Genomic DNA, 7035 nt, shown 5'->3' with positions numbered 1-7035 from the left:
CCAGTCGCATCATCTGATGACGAAGGGGAAACAGTTTGCTCTATATTCTCTGTGCTGTCTTCGGCAGCTGGGGTGGCAGATGAACTCTTTGTGTCCTCTGTGGCTTCAGCTTTATAACTGGCTGAGTGAGGTTCTGTTGAAAAAGTAACAAGCTCTTCAACTTTTTCTGCCTGAGCCACTAATGAGTCACTTTTGACAGGAGTGGGAGTCCCCCACGATTCATCTCCCTCATCTTGAACAGAAGAGGTGGTTGATTTGATGACTTGTGCTTGACTTAAAGCATCAGTTATTATATATTACATTGCAAATTTTTAATAATATACTGTATATAAAATCTTGTTTGTTTGAAAACAAACAATATTTCTATCATCTTTAAGTTATCACACGTGTTGTAGCCCAGGAAGCAGACAGTGCATGTTTGCTGTAGGTGGCTTCACAGACTGATAACCTAGCCTTGCTAATAAAACAGCCTTTAGCATTAGGCCTTTCCTCCCAGAATCTCTCCACAATATCACTAACAATAGAGGTGGAAACATGTTACTAAGTTCAACACATACTGTACTAATGGTCCATGACTCAGCTTTGCTTGTAAATAGAGTAAAACCCTTTTGGATGATCCAGGTCCATGTGCTTGTTAAAAAACCTTTTATAATGTTACACTTCAGTCTAACTTTACTCTGCACTATTTGAAAGTGTGTTTCAAAAACAGACCAGAAACAGCTGAGGAAGAGACAAACCCTGAACCTGAGCTGGTATTCACTTGTAAGAAGTGTACCAACCTTTTAAAATAGAATTATACTATAAGAAAGAGAAATGCTACTGCTCCAATTCATTACCAGACATTAAGCAGTCAGGGAAGAAAATCAACCTTGTTGAGGGAACACATACTGCCAATCTGCTGGGCTGACTTAAACCCCAACAGAAACACAAACAAAGTCCAAATCCCCGCTTAGAAGACTGGCCACTTTATACACTTGTATACATTCCAGTTCACTAGATATGTTCCCTCTTAACACAAATTGCTCTTTGATGACAAGTAATGAACCACCGATATTAACCGTTGCTGTCAATGTACATGTTCACTTCTCTTGATGCACGTATGGTGTTTTTAAATATGTTTTTATAGACACATCATTTTAATCAGAAGCATATATCTTCTCACAGGTTATAAATGACACAGTTAATACATATTATTTTCCCAAAAAACCTCAATAAATGCATGTGGCAGCAGCAGCAGACACATAGAACCACGGATTAGAGTCTGACCCGCTTTAAATACGCACACAAAAGCTTAATGTGCAACACTTGGCCCAAACAGAATTTTCTTTATCTTTATCTTAATTTTTACTCCAAATACTATTAGATATCACAACTGTTCACACTGTCTTTTGACTTCAGCAACCTGGACAGCACAACCTCCCGTAGCACCTTTTTCTATTGTTACCATAAAACCACAATAACATATTGGAAAACAACAATGCACATGCTTATTGTTTTATAATGACTGCACAATTATGTAGCATGTTAAAAAAATAATAATAATTTCCTTACCTGTTAGATTCTGCATCTGCTTGATGGTGGATATTTGGACCAACTCATCTGCAGCAAATGTACTCGGTTTTATGGTTTTGTGAGCTACAGTTGAAGACACAGGAGCAGATGTGAAGAACTCTGGTTCAATTTCTGTCACTGTGTTGTCTTTTGTCTGGCTGCTGCTACTGCTGCTGTGTTCAGGAAGCTGATAGGTGGACTCATCAAAAACACTTGTAGAAGATTTGACATCTTCAGCTGACATTCCCCCTTCAGTCAGAATAGCAGCCATTGACTCCTGTTTGTCAACAGATGTACCAACATCCTGACTTTGGGTTGTAGTTGTTGCCACTCCTGGTGGCTCTGTTGGGTGGCTTTCATCGCCAGGTTCTGTGTGGCACATAAAAGTGCTAGGTGAAATAGTTGTAGGTATTCTTGTCCCATCAATAGTACCAGTGCTGTCTGGAGAGGAGGATGAAATGACCTGTTCAGGTGGGTGAGTAGGTGGAGTTCCTTCAAAAGCAAAAATTGTTTCAATGTCATCAACACTGGGATCATAATCTGGAAAGGATCTGGTTGAATGAAGCTCCGTGAGTGAGTCTGTTGATTCAGACAAGATGAAAACCTCCTCAATTCTCTGTTGGTCTGTGGATTCTGCTGGACTGTCAGTGAGGTCAGAAGTGATGGCTGTGGTCACCCCAACACCTAAAACAGTTTCCTCAGTTTTCCCCTCAGCAAACATGGGCTCAGTGCCCACAGAGGCATCGGTGAAGGGGACATCAGGTTGAAGTGTAATTATTTGAATCACTGAGTGATCATCTGGTTCCTTTGTAGTCTCAGAGACAGATGCCATCTTATCAGTATTGTCTGCTGTGTATTTAAGGTCTAGGTCTGGAGCAGCTGTTGTGTGATCACTTTCCTCATGTTCTTCCGTGATTGTGGGTGCGACTGTGGTAATTAATTTTTCTTCTTCTCCTAGAGTGGAGCGTGGTGGAGCCATACTGGCAGAGAACATATATATGACAGTTGAGGAAACTGTAGAATGTGGAGACTCATCTGCCTCTGATACGGTTATGGGGAGTGTTGAGATACTGCTCTCCAGTAGAGGCCTTGACGTAGAGGAGCTGATGGTTGTGGTGGTCATTTGTAAGACAGACATGTCCACCAAGAATGTTTGGTTAAGCAGATCTTTCGTTCCTGTAAAAATAGACAAATGCAGCGAACATAAGTGTCCGGTTATAATTATAAATATGTTACATTAAACTAGTCAATCTAAGGTGACAGTTTTTATTTTACATTTCTTCTATAAAAATAGAGCATTAGTAATAAACATTAATATTTTATTTAATATTTAATATATTTTTATATATAAAGTTTCTGTATTTTGTACCATGAAATGTTTATATTGTAGAGTTGTTATTGTTTTCACAATGCCTTTTAGTCAGTAGAAAACCTGTCATGCAATGTGGTTTACAAATGTACACGTCTGGTTGATAAGAACTGGTTGATAAAAACATTTGTTGTCAGTTTGATGAAAAAGTATTTTTCATTTTAATTTTCCTGAAGAGATATTTGTTGTTCTTCAACCACTGTGTGCTCTCAACATAACATTATTTCAACATTACAACATTATTTTTAAACAGTCATTGGAGACACAAGGGTCTTTACCAGTCTGACTTCTTTTGAAGCTTTATGGAGTCTATGTCCTTCGGGTCTCCCCTTTCCTATTTTCTACCCCTTTGTCCTCTGATTCTCTCTTTCACTCCCATAAAAAGCAGTGTTGCAGCTTTAAAAAGCTCATTTTTGTGACCCAGACAGACAGTGTAAATCCAGCTGTTGACCATTATGCACTAACATTTACTGTCACTGATTTAACCTTCCTGTTGTCCTCGGGTCAAAATGACCCGCCACTGTGTTAAAAACCAAATAAAAATCCCCATAACAATATTTTTTCAACTTGAAACTTGATGACTTTTCCTAGACTGACCCCAACATTAGAAAAAGTGAATTGTTGCCTTTATTTATATTCCCATGCAAGCTATACAAAGGTACAAATATTGTCTTCGGGTCAAAATGACCCAACAGTCAAATTGATTTGAAATCACAGTCACAGAGTTAGTTACACACCACAGAAGAGGAAGTGGAGGATGTATCAGAAGAAGAAGATGAGGAGGAATACAACCCAGAGCATGATGAATCATCTTCAGAAGAAAAAGAAATCCCTGAAGCTGAAAGAGAGACTTTCCTTTCAAACAACAGCAAAATAACATGATCCTCGGCAGTATATGACAAACACTGCAGGGTGGCAGAACAAAATGTCATGAGGATGACCCCAGGACCCACAAGATCTGCCGTTTCTCATGCCCATGAGATTGTCTCAATATTCTACCTGTTCATCACACCAGCTACAGAAAAAATAATCCTGGAGATGACAAATCTGGAATGTTTTTTCGCAAATATGGCGACAGCTGGAAAAGGATGGATGAGACTGGCCTGCGTGCCTACTTAGGGCTGCATTTAAAACTCCTTTTTGCACATTTCTATTCTTTCCTAAGCTATAGAAATACTATACAAATATTGCTTACCACCTATACAGTAAACAATAATACAATTGACTGTGTCACAGCAACGAGTGTTGTCTTGAATAAATGCACTCTTTCTGCCAGGTGAAGAGGGAAAACTCAGGTATTCACACAATTTGTGGTGAATTGGCAATTGGTGTTTAAAATTCAATTAAGCTGCTTATATTGGGGGTTTAGTGAAGACGGGTCATTTTGACCCAGAGGACACGGGGTATATACAGAATATGAGGACAACAGGAGGGCTAAGGTGTGACACACATTCTTCCTAAACAGGAAAATGGGACCTACTCTCGGAAGGAGACTATTATCATCCTGAGGCGTTAAACACTGCTGCTATTACTGAGACCTTTGCTTTCGTCTGGGCCCATCCTGACCTCTTCATTCATTTATCTTCATCTTCTGTGTCCGTCTGTGTAGACTGACTGTAATTATAACAGATCCTCTTGTGAAATATAGTGGGAAAGCAGGGAAAGCAGGAGACGATGGCATGAGTCTCACCAAACACGAGCACTTGAAAAGCACTTAGATGGAGGCATAAATACAACATGACTGGGAGAGAACTGACATAGCATACAGAGAGCAGGAGGTGAGGGTGGCCTGTTTGCGTGACCTCTGAACTCCAGGGGGACTTATCACTACAAGAGTTAACATGGCTCAGGGGCAGTTAGTGGGCCAGGCAGCCGATGGCTTATCTGTCCAACCTCTCATTTGTAAAGATGGAAAGGCCAGGTCAGGTGTCACCGGGATGACCAGATATAGAAGGTCCAGCAGTAGCTGTGTCTGTTATCCAAATGTCTGCTCTGATAAGTATAAGTGAGAATGACGGAGGACAAACTCTGACAACGGAAAAGAGAGGAGAAAGGTGAAAAGGGAGTGAAATAGTGAGACTAAAAAGGTTGACAGGTGTGGTATTAGTTGCTTTTGCTGCTCATTTAAATGCGTCATCAATAGAATTCACCTCAAGGGAAACTGAACACATTAGACTGCTGACTGAAAGTAAGCAGTTTAAAGGCAATGCCCTTTTTCTTATTCATAGTGATGTTGGTCAGTCTGAACAATACATTTCTACTTATACGACTCTGTGTCTGAGTAGAGATGTATTCACATTAAGAAAGTAGCCTTGCCTTGTGGCTCTTAGATTAAATCGAATTAAAAGTAATCATAATGTTACTAACGTGGAACAACTCTTTCATTGAAGGTAGTGGTGAATATTCAGCACCCTCAGAGTAGCACAGCTTTAGTTTGTTTTACAACAGTGAGGTTGTTTAAGGACAATGCTGGAGAGGCTTTAATTAAAGCAGCTGGAAGTAATAGAGATAAAACAAACACAAGCACTGACTGGTATACATTGTCAAAAACCCTCATTAATTCACCCATTAAAAATGAATCTGGTCTAACCATTACCTGTTCAGTAAACACCATTTCCTTGTATGATTTTAATGTACTCTTGGCCTCTCCTGTGGCAACAGCGATGGCAAATGAAAACCAAACTGTGAAACAGTGAGGTCACCTGAACACTGTAATCTGTAGAACTAGTCTGGCAAACAGACACAGTCCTCCTGAGAAAAGCATTTTTACTTCGCACTGGTTTCTATAATTCCCGAAAGTACACGTGTAGTAAAGAGCACAGACGAAGGAAAACAACCTAACACACAACAGCAGTGTAGAATGTTACTCTGTTGAAGATGTGGATAGCGTAAATAAGCAGAGGGTGAAAGGGTGGAGGATAGTGATGTATCATTCAAAATGAACGAATCTTTCATATGACTCGTGACTCACGAGTCATATGAAAGATTCATGACTCGTGACTCCCAAGTCATAGAAAGATTTGTTCATATTGAACTCACGAATCACTCACAAATCACTCACTGCAAACTAATCACACTCTGCGAACTACTCACTCACTGTGAACAAATCAGTCTCTCCGAACTAATCTTTCACTGTGAACTACTCTTTCACTGTGAAAGAATCACTCTCTGTGAACTAATCTTTCGCTGTGAACTAATCCACTGTGAACTACACTGTGAAAGAATCACTCTCTGTGAACTAATCTTTCGCTGTGAACTAATCTTTCACTGTGAACTAATATTTCGCTATGAATGAATCACTCCCTGTAAAGTCATCTTTCCCTAATCATTCTCTGTGAACTAATCTTTCGCTGTGAACGAATCACTCCCTGTGAACTAATATTTCGCTGTGAACTAATCTTTCACCGTGAACTAATCTTTCGCTGTGAACGAATCACTCCTTGTGAATGATTCTTTCGCTGTGAACAAATTACTCTCTGTGAACTAATCTTTCACTGTGAACAAATTATTCTCTGTGAACTAATCTTTCACTGTGAACTAATTTTTCACTACGAACGGATTACTCTGCAAACTAATCTTTCACTGCAAACGAATCACTCTGTGAACTAATCTTTCGCTGTGAACTAATCTTTCACCGTGAACTAATCTTTCGCTGTGAACGAATCACTCCCTGTGAACGAATCTTTCGCTGTGAACAAATTACTCTCTGTGAACAAATTACTCTCTATGAACTAATCTTTCACTGTGAACTAATCTTTCATTGCAGATGAATCACTCCCTGTGAAATAATATTTCGCTGTGAACTAATCTTTCGCCGCGAACTAATCTTTGGCTGTGAACTAATCTTTCGCTATGAACTTATCTTTCGCCGTGAACTAATCTTTCGCTGTGAACGACTCTTTCACCGTGACCTAATGTTCGCCGTGAACTAATCTTTCGCTGTGAACGAATTATTCTCTGTGAACCAATCTTTCGCCGTGAACTAATTTTTCGCTGTGAACGAATCATTCTCTGTGAACTAATCTTTCGCTGTGAACGAATCACTCCCTGTGAACTAATATTTCGCTGTGAACTAATCTTTCACCGTGAACTAATCTTTCGCTGTGAACGAATCA

Source organism: Cynoglossus semilaevis, chromosome W, assembly GCF_000523025.1.
Source record: "Cynoglossus semilaevis isolate Cse_v1.0 chromosome W, Cse_v1.0, whole genome shotgun sequence".
Lineage (NCBI taxonomy): Eukaryota > Metazoa > Chordata > Actinopteri > Pleuronectiformes > Cynoglossidae > Cynoglossus > Cynoglossus semilaevis.
This window is presented reverse-complemented; position numbering follows the sequence as displayed.